This window comes from Lissotriton helveticus, chromosome 3_1 (assembly GCF_964261635.1).
Source record: "Lissotriton helveticus chromosome 3_1, aLisHel1.1, whole genome shotgun sequence".
Lineage (NCBI taxonomy): Eukaryota > Metazoa > Chordata > Amphibia > Caudata > Salamandridae > Lissotriton > Lissotriton helveticus.
This window is the reverse complement of record NC_136061.1, coordinates 1,429,772,162-1,429,784,902: the sequence shown is the minus strand read 5'-3', so window position 1 is coordinate 1,429,784,902 and position 12,741 is coordinate 1,429,772,162.

Genomic DNA, 12,741 nt, shown 5'->3' with positions numbered 1-12,741 from the left:
AATGTTTTTATTTATTCAAAAGGTTAAAAAGTTACTAAAATGCAGCAACAGGTGTTGATGCTTAGTAAAAGGCCATTTATAAAGCTGTTCTGGTCACCTTTTTGTTGCTAATTGCTATATTTGGGTGGTAAACTGGTACTAATGAGGTGCAACCACAGATTGACCGTTCTCTGGTGAACATTTATGGTTGTCACTGATACGGAGTCCCAGGTTCTAGAAATTTTTGTTGGGTCCTTACGCCTAAAAAATTTTGCTGGGTGGTCTCAGCATCAAAAAGTTTGAAGACTACTGGCTTAGATAGATAATGGGAGCTGAGTAAGCGTATGGGGGATTTAAAAAAAAGCGGGGGCAACTGTGCAGCTCAAATTCCCTGCATCCTTAAGAGTAATGCACAATAACAAAATGCATATTATAGGAAGGATAAAGGAAGCAGATGAGATGCTAGAACTCATTAAGAGACGTGGAGGGGGCAGTTGAGGGGTATGTAAATAAAAAGAAGATATATTCTTGTACTCGTAATACATGTATGCGTAGTTATTGTTGGTGGTGGGTGCCCATGGTGCGGAAAAAGAAATTTGGACTAACGTCAGGTCCAAGAAGAAGAAGCATGGGAGGGTTCTCCAGGGAAGGGCAGAGGGAGGGAAGGATTGGGGGGGTGCACCGGGTGGGAAGCATATGGGAAAAAAATTATAAATTCCTCAAATACCTCAGAAAGATTCAATGGACTCAGGATAACAGAGACATGCCTATCCAGATTCTAACATGGAATGTTAATGGGTTACGTGTGAAGGGGCGCAGGGATAAGATATTGCAATACCTTAGGATTCCCCTGCTCAAATTCTGATCCTACAGGAGATGCATTTGGTAAAAAAGGAATGGGGCAAGCGCTTTAGAAAACAAAAATGGGTACAACAAATGATATGTACTGATCAGAGAGCTAACATAAGAGGGGTCGCAATATTGGTGAAAAAACAAGCAAAAATATGGGTATCACATATGAGGGCAGATAAAGGGGGTAGGTGGGTTATAGCAGGTGAAAATTTGTGGATAGGTTATTAACATTGGTAGGATACTATGTCCCAAACCACCACGAGTGTGAACCACTTAAAAAAAAATTCAAACTTGTGAGAATTCTCCGGTCCGGTAATTATGGCAGGAGATTTTAATGTAGGAATGAATCTAAAGTTAGATAAATCAAATAAAGCTAGAGCTGTACTGACGCCTAAATTTCAAGCCCTTTTAAAAGCCATGATGATTCAGCACACTGTGTGTGATCTCTGGAGAGAGAGACTTGGATATCTGCAAGGTACCTCATTTCCAAATAAGAAATATGGGAATAAATCAAGAATAGACTACCTTTTTAATAGATTGGAGCCTTAGAGAAGATATTTTAGATATTGGATATAAGGTGGCCCATCTACCAGATCACTCAGCGGTTATAGTAATGGGCTTGTTCGGGATACGCTAAAGGTATTTATTAGAGGTAAGCTCACCAGTGCAGTATGCCACAGAAATAAATGTTATAGGAGTGACATTTCTTGGTTAGAGGCTGAAATGGAAGGAACAGAAACCAAGATAAAAAGATCGGGAACAGAGGATGCCAGGATCGTGTTAGAAAGGAAGCTGCTCCTGTTAAAGAATCAAATTGCAGAAATCCTCCAAACTCTGATTAGAAAGAGATGTGATGCTATCAAGCTAGCACATTTCGAGTACGAAGAGGGGGCAGGGAAACTCCTAGCTCATCACTGAGACGTGGCTCAATAATTCCTGTGCCCCGGTGGTTGAACTGGCCATCCCGAGGGCTTTCAAAATTATTAGGGCAGATCGTGCAGCGGGGAGAGGTGGAGGGTCCGCGGTTGTATTTAGAGACATCTGGTCTTTCCACAGTGAGCCCTCCAGTGAATCAGGTGTTGGGGAGGTTCTTCACTTCTCATTTATCCTTTCACCCCATTTCACGCTGGGCGGAACATTGGTCTACCGTCCTCCGGGCCCTTCTGGATCGTTCCTCAGGGATCTGGAGGACGTGATTGTACCTCAAGCCTTGAGGTTCCCTAAATTTCTTCTTATGGGTGACCTTAACATTCATGTGGACATTGGTGAGTCGTTGGACTCAACCAGTTTGTCGGAATCTTTAAACTTGGCCCAGCTAACACAGAGGGTTAAGTTGCCCACGCATTCGGGGGACCTTTTAGACGTAGTTTGCTCCAACTTTGCTTTGACGACACTTGATCCTGAAATCCTTACCTGGTCGGATCATAGGTTGATCAGGTTCTCCTGGTCCTTAGAGAAGCCATCTGGGGCTATCCCCCCTAATCTATGCCATCCAAAAATTAATCTCCTTGCCTTGAACATTGTCCTCCACCAGGGGCGTCCAGTGTTGGGCTCTGAGCTTCCTGTTGCAGTGCAGCGCTTTAACACCTGGATCAGCACAGGGGTGGGGGCCTCTGTGAAGCAGGGCGTTAGCACCAACAAACGCTCTGTGCCCTCTAAACCCTGGTACTCGCATGCTCTGAAATAACTGAAGCTAGGCTGCAAAAAACTCGAAAGAGTCTGGAGGCGCGTCTATTGCCCCAGGGCTAAGGGGGCTTTGCGCGCGGCTCAGAAGGAATATTATGCCGCCATCAGGGCGGCTAAGGGTGACTACGATGCAGGCAGGATCTCTAGGGCCAATAATAATAGTAAAGAAATCTTCCTATTGTCAAGAGCTTTCTTTCCCCTTGTGCCGAGCAACCATCGGTCCCCTCCTCCACACAATGGTGTGAGAACTTGTCCTCTTTCTTTATAAATAAAATAGCTGAGATTCAGCCCAGTCTTCGCTCCACTTGCTGTGCGCGGAGCATCCAGGGTATGGCCCACCCTCAATTGCTTCTCTCTCCCACTCAGTCTTTCAAAGATTTTTCCCCTGCTTCTGAGGCTGACACCCTTGCGGTTCTAAAATCCTTGAAGTCAGGGTCACCTGATGACCCCTGTCCTGCCCGTGTTCTTGGTGGGGTGGCTGAGGTGGTTTGTGCCGAGGTTTCGGAGATTATTAGTCTTTCCTTTCAGATGGCTACAGTTCCCCATTGCTGGAAGCAAGCTAAACTCCTGCTTCTACTTAAAAAATCAGGTTTGGATTCTGCAGTCCCAGCCAACTATCGGCCTATCTCCCTGTTGCCAGTGCTAGCAAAGGTATGTGAGAAGATCGCATTTCGTCAGCTTGACGCTTTTGTTGAAGCGTCCCATGCTCTCCATCCTGCTCAATCTGGGTTCCGTGCTGCGTACAGCACCGAGTCGGCCCTTGTAGAAATATCTGAGGCCATCAGGGAATGTCTAGACGCTGGCGGCAGAGCGGCTCTGATAATGTTGGACCTCTCTGCCGCTTTTGATACGGTACCCCCATCACCTTCTTCTCACTCAGCTGGCAGCTATTGGCGTCACTGGTTCTGCTTTGCAATGGCTGACCTCGTTTTTGAATAACCGGACGCAGCAGGTGTGGCTACCCCCCTATTCTTCCTCGGCTAAACTGCTTAAGACCGGGGTGCCGCAGGGGTCTACTCTGAGCCCTCTGCTATTTAACATATATCTGACCCCCTTGATCTCCTTGGCTGAGGGACTGGGAGCTAAAATAATAGCCTATGCCGACAACACGCAGTTGCTATTCACTTGGCCTGGCATGGATCTGGACACCTCACGGGTCCAGGCCTGTCTTTCCTCAGTCTTCAACTGGCTTGCTCTTGACCAACTAAAGTGCAATGAAGAAAAATCAGAAATCTTACTCTATGGTCAGTTTCCCCCCAACTTCAGAGAATCCTTGTGGCCATATGGCTTTCCTCCCCCTAATTCCGACGGCAAACCTGCTAAGAATCTAGGGGTTTGGTTCGGGGAAAGTTTAAAATTCAATGAACACATTAAAAAACTTACTGGCGGATGCTTCGGCACTCTCAAAGCTCTCCGGAGATTTTTCCCCTTACTTCCGAGGACTGCCAAAGAAACAGTGGCTAGAGCACTCATTCTCTCCCGACTCGACTATGCGAATGTCCTGTTCATTGGCATCCCCGCCTACTTAACCAATCGTCTTCAGATTTTACAGAACGCAGCAGCCAAACTTCTGTTTAACATCTCACGGAAGTCCAGTGTCCGCCAACATCTGCGCGACTTACACCGGCTCCCTGTTGCTGAACGGGTTCTGTTTAAATGCCTTACTTTGTTTCATAGAGCCATCAACGATCAGGGACCTTTGTATTTGAGGAAACGTTTCTCCCGGTATTCACCTAACCGTCCTCTAAGGTCAGCTTCCCAACATCTTTTGGTTGTCCCCCGCTTCAAACGCACACGTTTTGGTGGACACTCTATTGCTGTTAAGACGGCTGCTGCTTGGAACTCCCTCCCGCCAGCGCTGCGCGCCACTCAGAACTTTAACCTGTTTAAGAAAGCACTTAAAACACACCTTTTTAAAATGACGGTTTAACTTCCCTTCTCTTCTGATGCCTTTCTGCTTCTACGTGCCAGGATACTCCAGAGTAATTGAGCGCGCTACAAAACCACCAATAACATAACATAACATAGCTTGGAAGACTAAAATGGATCAGAATAGGAATCGGATTAAGGAGGACCAGTCTGGGAATATTCTGAGGAATGACACTGAGATCGAAGAGGCATTTAAGGAATTCTTCCGGGTCCTATATATGAAGGAGGAAAGGACTGCAGAAGCAGAGATTGAGGGATTGTTAGCAGACTCTATCCGACCTATAGATGCCAGTCAGCATAAGAAGAAGTTGTTTTGACCATTCAGTCAAGTAAGGGGGGGTAAAGCCGCCGGACCAGATGGCATTCCAGTGAAACTGTATAAATTCCTTGGGGAGGTGCTATCTCCACTTATGACTCTAGTGATAGGTGAGATATTAGATCAAGAGGTGCAGGTACCAAATTCCTGGAATGAGGACACTGTTACTCTTATTTTGAAACCAGGTAAGGACCCGGCTAGGTGTGAATCATATAGACTGATATCTCTCCTGAATTTGGACTACAAAATCTTTACAAACATTTTGGCAGGAAGATTAAGTAGGTTAGCGGGTGAAGTGATACATAAAGAACAGTGGGGCTTTGTGAAGGGAAGGAATCTACATGAGTTTACCTATGAGTTAATAGGTGCTATTGATTTTGCAACAACTTATGAAACCCCACTAGCAATGACAACATTAGATGCCTCTAAATCCTTTGATAGGGTGAGGTGGTCCTATCTATTCTCTGTTTTGAAAATATATAAACTAGGAAATAAATTCTGTAGAGACATCCAATTAATATATCAAGAACTTACAGCAAGAGTCTTGGTGAATGGGAATTTATCTTCACCTTTTAAAATACTTAGGGGTACAAGACAGGGCTGTCCTCTTTCCCACCTCCTGTTTAATTTCTAAATAGAACCCTTTGCACATAAACCCCGAACCACAACTGACATTCCCCCCTTATACCAGAGAGAATGGGCGAAGAAGGTCGCGCTATACGCAGATGACCTCATGGTTTTCTCTTCCGATCTTCGGGCGGCCTTACTGACTATTCTATGGATGGCATTGGAATTCGGTGAGGCGTCGGGGTACTTAGTAAATGAAAACAAAACAGAGGTAATGGTATGGAATCAGGGAAGGGAGAATCAGTTGATTAATAAAGAAATAAGATGTCTGGGTCTAAAGATAGAACAAGGCATAAATGAAAGTGGAGAAATTAATCTGAGGAGAATATTAAAAGAGATTGTGCAATTAATGAAGGGATGGGTACACCTTTAGCAAACGATTCTGGGGAGGGTGAACTTGGTCAACATGACTATATTGCCAAGATCACTTTCCCATTTAATACCATACCCTGTATTTTGAAAAAGTCACCATACAGAAAATCCAGCAGGGGATAAATGCATTAATTTGGGCCTATGAGGGGGTCAGGATCTTCTGGATAAAGCTGCGGAGAAAGAGGGAGAAGGGAAGATTAACCCTCCGAGATATACAATACTTTGCATGGGCCTTCCAACTGACAAACTCTAGAATGCTTGCAAAGACACCAGATGGATATGTAATAGGGTCCATGTTTTTGGCAATGCGAAAAGAAAGTAAGGCGGTGTAGATGGCTTCCTGTTTAAATTTGGGGACCCAAAATACTTTTTAAAAAATGTAATTAAAGGTATTACAAACATTGGTGAGGATGTGGTTCCACATTAGACGACTCTCGAACCTAGACTATTATTCCCATTATGCCCCGATTTGGGATTCACCAGAGACTCCAGAGTCCCTTAATGATAAACTGGCAGTACCCATAAACAAGCATTTGCAATGCAATAGGTCTCGCATTATGAAAGTTTGAGCTGTTGGCATTGTTAATGCAACACTAGCAGCTCAAAGATTCAGTAATGTGAGACCTATTGCATTGCAATTGTTTTTTTTTTTTGTTTTTTTATATAGCACGAACTTGAGTGAAAGGTGTTTATGTTGAATTGAGTAGTGTAATTATGTGTTGTGTTATGTGGCACAGAGTGGTATTGTGTGGAGTGTATTTCTCGTGCAATAAGTATAGAGTAATTTGTGACGTGCCATTATGTAGTACTGAGTGGTATGTGGAGTGTATTTATATTGTATTGAATGCAGTGTAATTATGTGATGTCTAATTATGTGGTACTGAGTGGTATTATGTTGTGTAGTCATGTACTCTACTCAGTGCAACATAAATACACCCCTCATACCACTCAGTACCATACAATTACAAACCACATATTTACACCATGAATCAATGCAACATAAACACTCCCCACATCATAACACTCTATACCACATAATTGCACAACAAATATTGACAACACATATTTACACTCTACTCAATACAACATAAATACACTCAAAATATTACCACTCAGTACCACATATGCTGGTTTCAAGGGTTGTGGTCAGTTTCAGATATCGTACTGCAGTTAGTTTCACGTACTGTGATCAGTTTCAGGTATTGTGGCTGATTTGAAGAACTGTGGTCTTTTTTATGTTGTGTAGTTAGTTTGAGGCAGTCAGGTGCTAGTTTTGCCTTATTATTAACAATGCCAACTGAGAAAGAGACGAAAATAACGAAAAGGCAGAAATAGGCACTGGAAAGATGCTGGTAGAGGGGGCAGCGAGAGGCGGCAAAGTATTAAAGGATAAGAAGAAAAACAACATGGGGTAAGGGTACAGCTGTACATGGAATATCTGTACCACGTTTTTGCCAATATTTTATTGCCTACCCTTACGTACGGACTGAGAGATTTTTGTTGGTAAATTCCTACTAGGTTTGAGATAGCTCACTGCAGACCTATAGATTATAATTTCCCTTCTTGCCAGCCCCAGGGCAACTGTGACTAGCACTGTGTCATAACATTGGTGCTATCTCCCATAAGGAAGCTGGCAGAATCCTAAACACGGACACTAGCCAAGTAATTGTGTTCGGAATCAGTAAATTTCTTTTGGCTGTAAACTTTATTAGATTAAAAATGTCTCTTCCTCTGTAAATTTTAATTGTAAATCTATGGACCTGCTAAACCACGAATCAAGAATTGTGTTTGTTTCTTTTTCTTTTTAGGTGGTACATTTTAAAAATATTTTGCCTTGGCTGTTATGAAACCCATTTAATGATTCTTAAACTTGTATAATTCATTTTATGTTTTTATATATATTTATTCGAATTCCTGTGATAATCCCAATTACATCAATGTGTCCTACTACGATGAACTGTAGCAACGATTATTGCTTTTGGTACCGTGTATAGTATTTCTTTTTTATTGTATTTCTTTTATGTTGCTAAAGCAACGAAATAAAGATTGAATTGAAATTGAATTGAAATTGACTAGCAGTCACCTGTGATATTACCCTGAATGTATTGGAGGACAATTTTCTCAGCACAATCAGGAAAGGTTATAAGGAAGGGAAACCTGGTGATTATTCCTTTCATAATTAATAGCACTCCACTTCTCAGAAAAGTTGCCGAAAGTTAATGGAATTACAATACTCTGCAAGGCAGGGAATTTTTGCTGATCTCCGAGTGGCATTGTACCCCGAGGGGCGGTGGGTTTCGTTTATCTTTATTTGGAAAAGACCCACACTAGTGGCCATGAGTTACATGGTATGATTTGTGTATGGTGCCATCGGAATCATGCGGCTAACCAACTGCACCTCACTAATCCTAGATCAGTACTGAAATGCGGCTAAGAGCAACCTGCCACCCTCTATACTACCCCCTCACTGACTCACCCTTGGCAAATGTGTCCAATATACCTGGCCCTGCTCCGACTCAAACCACCTGAAGTGCATCCTACTAAACACCCGCTCGGTCCACAGACACGCCTCTGAACTCTGGGATCTACTGTACACTACATCACCGGATGTCGCCTTCCTTACTGAAACATGGATGAACGCATCATCAACACCCGACATCGCCATAGCCATCCCGGACAACTACAAGATCATCCGAAAAGACCGCACCATCCAAACAGGAGGAGGCATCGCCATCGTCCATAAGAACACCATCAAAATCACGACCAACTCCGACGACATCCTTACAACCGCCGAACACCTCCACTTCCAGATCCACACCGACCCTAGGACCACACTCAGAGGCACCCTCATCTACAGGCCTCCAGGAACCCGTAAACAATTCAGCGAATCCATCACCGACTTCATCACTCCACATGCCCTCGCCTCTGAGAACTACATTCTACTGGGAGACCTCAACTTCCACCTGGAAAAGAAAAACAACAGCAACACCACCACCCTTCTGGACAACCTGACCAATCTCGGCCTCAAACAACTTGTTGACACCCCCACCCATATCGCCGGACACACACTCGACCCAATCTTCTCCTCCAGCAAACACATCTCCTTTGATCACACCACAGCTCTCCATTGGACGGACCACAGCTGTGTTCACTTCAGCTACAAAACCACCTCGATCCACAACCCCCTACAACCTATTCCCCGAAGAAAATGGAACAAAGTCACCACCGACCAACTCCTCACATCGCTCAACCTTAACCCACCCGCCCTCTCTTCGGACCCAAACCAAGCGGCCTTCAAACTCAAACAATGGATCACTCACAGCGCTGACGAATTAGCACCCCTGAAAAACCACCAAACCAAACAGGGTAGCAAAAAGGCTCCCTGGTTCAACGATGACCTTAAGAAATCCAAGAAACTATGCCGTACTCTCGAGAAAACTTGGAGAAAAAACCCAACCACCGACAACATGACCACCTTCAAGGCAGCCACCCGCAAACACCACCAGCTGATTCGATCCACCAAGAAATCAGCATTTAAGAACCGACTCGACAACAACGCCCATAACTGCAAGGAACTGTTCAACATCGTCAAAGAATTCACCAACCCCACCGCAGCCTCAAACGACATCACTCCCTCCCAAGACCTCTGCGATTCGCTATCCTCCTTCTTCTACAACAAAATTGCAGACATACATAACAGTTTCGAAAACAGCTCCAACTAACAATCCTCTCCACCCCCCTCAGAACCCAAACCACCCTCTTACAACCTCAACGCCTGGAACCCAATCACCACCGAAGACACCATCCGCCTAATGAACTCCATCCATTCTGGCTCGCCAACAGACCCATGCCCCCACCACATCTTCAACAAAGCTGACTCCATCATCGCACCCCATCTCCGTGATGTCATCAACTGCTCCTTCAACTCTGCTACCTTCCCAGAAAGCTGGAAACATGCCGAAGTCAGCGCCCTCCTGAAGAAACCCACTGCAGACCCCTCTGAACTTAAAAACTACCGCCCCATATCCCTCCTCCCATTCCCGGCCAAAGTCATTGAGAAAGCCGTCAATAGCCAGCTCGCCGCCTTCCTTGAATCCAACAACTCCCTCGATCCCTCACAATCAGGCTTTCGAGCCAAACACGGCACCGAAACCGCCCTCATCGCAGCAACAGACGACATCCGAACACTACTGGACAACGGAGAAACAGTGGCCCTCATTCTACTCGACCTCTCCGCCGCCTTCGACACTGTCTGTCATAACACCCTCATACAACGCCTCAGCAACATCGGCATAAAAGAAAAAGCCTTAGACTGGATCATCTCGTTCCTAGCTGGGAGAACTCAGAGAGTCCGACTTCCCCCATTCAAATCAGAGGCCACCGAAGTCATCTGCTGTGTACCACAAGGATCATCACTCAGCCCCACCCTCTTTAATGTTTCATGAGTCCATTCGCTTCCATCGCACGTCAACACAACCTGAACATCATCTCCTACGCTGACGACACCCAGCTGATCCTTTCCCTCACCAAAGACCCCAACACCGCCAAAAGGAATCTTCACGAAGGCATGAAAGAAGTAGCCGTATGGATGAAAAACAGCCGCCTAAAACTTAACTCAGATAAAACGGAAGTGCTCATCCTAGGTTCATCCCCCTCTGCCTGGGACGACTCATGGTGGCCTTCGGATCTGGGCTCAGCACCCACTCCCACAGACCACGCACGTAACCTTGGCTTCATCCTAGACTCCTCACTCTCGATGACCAGACAAGTCAACGCCGTCTCATCCTCCTGCTTCAACGTACTTCGTATGCTCAAAAAAATCTTCCATTGGATCCCCGCCGAAACAAGAAAGACGGTCACCCACGCACTGGTCACCAGCCGACTAGACTATGGAAACACCCTCTACGCCGGAATCACAGGCAAATTACAGAAAAAACTCCAACGCATCCAAAACGCATCAGCGAGACTCATCTTGGACTTCCCTCGCCAAGATCACATTACCGGCCACCTAAAAGACCTCCACTGGCTTCCGTCAACAAGAGAATAACATTCCGTCTCCTCACCCACGCACACAAGGCCCTCCACAAACTAGGACCCGAATGCCTCAACACTCGACTATCCTTCTACACACCCACCCGCCAACTAAGATCCTCCATTCAAGGCCTCGCCGCAGTTCCGCGTATCCAAAGATCCACGATGGGAGGTAGATCCTTCTCCTACTTGGCGGCCAAGACCTGGAACTCACTCCCCACTCACCTCCGCCTTACACAGAACCACATCTCCTTCAGAAAACAACTTAAAACCTGGCTATTCGACAATTAATAATTCCTCCCCCCCAGCGCCTTGAGACCCTCTGGGTGAGTAGTGCGCTATATAAATTCTTGAACTTGAACTTGAACCTTTGACTCACTGGCAGGCCCATTAATGTGTGCACATACTGAGCGGGGCAGGAGGCCTGAGTAGAAGTGGCCTCACTTGTTTCACCAGTTTAAACTAACGCGTGCATTTTTTAAAAAAAAACACTACTCCTAAAGTTTTTTTTATAAGATTAAGCCAAAGCAGTGATTTGAGGAGTGATTATGCAAATGGGGCCGATTTTCAATCCCAAACCCAATCCAACCCTGCTGGTGGCTCGGACTAATTTAGTTTATGGTATGCCTAAATGAAAGGCGGGAACTGCTGTAATAAGCTCAGTGCTACTGCTTGATTATTTATTCTTGCAGGCTCTGAAAGTCCGATAAGAGAAGACGCCTTACGCTTTCTCTCACATGATACCCGATAAGGTGATTGTAAACTCTTTGCAGAACTCCCGCCAAATAACTCCTCCCTGGGGCAGTGCCATTCTTTTGGAAGACTGTGTAACTAACAAAATTGTGGAGATAAAAGAACGCCCTTTTACCTGGTGGCACGCCCAAGGAGGTCCCCCACCGATTTGTCACTTTAAACCATGCAGACCAATTGGCGTCCAGCATTTCACCGAACTCAGCTGCTTGCTTCCCGCTCTCATAGGGGCTTGTCTTTGTCACTTTTCTGGTCAGGCTGCGCTTCTCCAGGCCGCGTTCTTTCTCACATTAAAATGTTGTTTAGCAATGCAGACGCGATTGTGTAGAACCTCAAAGGACTGCTGCCATTTTAAAACTTGTCTTGCACCTCTTTTTCACTTCTTCTTAACTCTGAGATGTGTCTGTTTTGTGTGTGTGTGTGTGAAGCTTGCACTATTGCTGTACTTGTGTGTGAGTTTTTTGCACTTTTGCTGCCTGTTCTGTACTTCTTCTGTGCGTTTGAGGAAAGCTAGCTGTTGCTGCCAGCGTTGTACTTGCTCTGTATGTGCGCGAGAAAGAATGCTCTTAGCTGTTACCTCTACTTGTTCCATGTGTAAGAAGCTTGCAGTTCTCTTACAGGCTGTGCCAGTGAAGAATTTATCTCTGCTCCCGTCCTACATGTGTGTGGTGGAAGCAGGCGCTGCTGTTGTCCTTGTCTTTACTGTACCTGCCGTGCATGTTAGTGAAGCATGCTTTGCGCTTTCCAGTGTTACCTGTGTATGTGTGGTGTGAACATGCCTCACAATGTTCATGCTGCCCGTATTCTATATCCATGACGAATATGTGTGCTGCTACCTGCGCTGTCATACCACTAGATGTCCTAGGTCCTAGGATGCTTGATTCCGGTCCAGGGAAGACATGGCTTTGCAGTTCGGGCTGGACTGTTCCCATGAGGCACAGGGTCAAGGCTGATTTGCATATGGCCATGTCTGAATTGGGGTGGTGTGGAGTGCAAAAAAAATGATGGATTTAGGCCCACATCTCTGTACTGGGGTGAATGTATGACATTGTTCTGCATTCTGTCCATCAACTGTTGTTTTTGCATTTGTCACCCCGAGTGGGATGGGTATGCTCAGACGTGAGTCCCGTGCTCTCCACACCACTGGAGTCAAGCTATCCTGTCTGATAGCCAGAAACCGGTCCTAGGATGCTTGATTC